The 939-nt window shown below is 35.4% G+C and overlaps 1 protein-coding gene across 1 annotated transcript in view; it reads right to left on the bottom strand.

Moving 5' to 3' along the window:
* LOC119594117 (cytosolic endo-beta-N-acetylglucosaminidase-like) overlaps positions 1-939 on the bottom strand; it is a gene marked incomplete at its 5' end in the record, with an annotated part of 64,556 nt that overhangs the window by 14,224 nt on the left and 49,393 nt on the right.

Below are 939 nucleotides of genomic sequence, written 5' to 3'. Positions count from 1 at the left end.
AACAATGATAATACCAGTAGAATAATTTTCTTTTTCTTTTTGATTGAAGGAATGGGGTAAATATATGATGTCGGGTAGACCTACGTAACTTAGTGCTTTTGGAGCCATCTCTGTATGTAAACAATGTGATAAACAAAACCCTTTCTTCTAAATAAGTCACTCATTTTTACATTCACAGAACATCATATTCTCTTTACTATAAACTGATAGCACAGAATAATTTTGATGGACTGTAGATATTACAGTGTCAATGTGATGCTTTCTATATTGCAATTGCTTTTATTTTTTGCATTTACATGGTTACAAAAACAGTGCAAAGTGCTACTATGAAATTTTTAGTTTTGATTATTTTAAAACTAAAAAGAAAATCATTTGGGCAACATTATAGGCAGTTCTTTGATGTCTGCGAGGAATATTCCTCAATTACACCTGGAATGAAGATAGCCTTATACGATCAGGGAAGTGCCGGTGAAAGGAAAATTTGATGTCTGGGTTGGGCTGGGTGTTTGGCAGAAACTTCTATGAAGGAGGGAAATTCAATACATACAAGGTAGTCCTGAGTTCATAAATTTGTTCTTATATTGCTAATGAATGTGGGCTTGATTTTTTTCTTCTTCTTTTTAGAGAAACTATTGAAAGAACTTGAGGATTTCATGATAAAAAATTCTAATCTCTACTATAGGCCTTAGAATAGTAGAGCACAGGAACTGTCAGCTGCAAACTTTGCCCAAAGGGTTTGGGGTATGAGACACAGGAGAACTTTGTAAGGCTGAAAACAAGCTGTGGCTGTCCCTTGTCACCCCACCTCTGTCCCTCATGGACCAGCAGATTACCTTTTAAAACCTCATTCTGTCAGGGCTTTGGAGAGAAGTTATTTTCTCAGGTGAGGTGAGGTTTCAGATGGAAAAATTTTCATTTTTTCTTTCCTCTTCTTTTTTT

The sequence above is a fragment of the Penaeus monodon genome, chromosome 33 (genome assembly GCF_015228065.2).
Source record: "Penaeus monodon isolate SGIC_2016 chromosome 33, NSTDA_Pmon_1, whole genome shotgun sequence".
In the NCBI taxonomy this organism is placed as follows: Eukaryota; Metazoa; Arthropoda; class Malacostraca; order Decapoda; family Penaeidae; genus Penaeus; species Penaeus monodon.
This window is presented reverse-complemented; position numbering and strand designations above follow the sequence as displayed.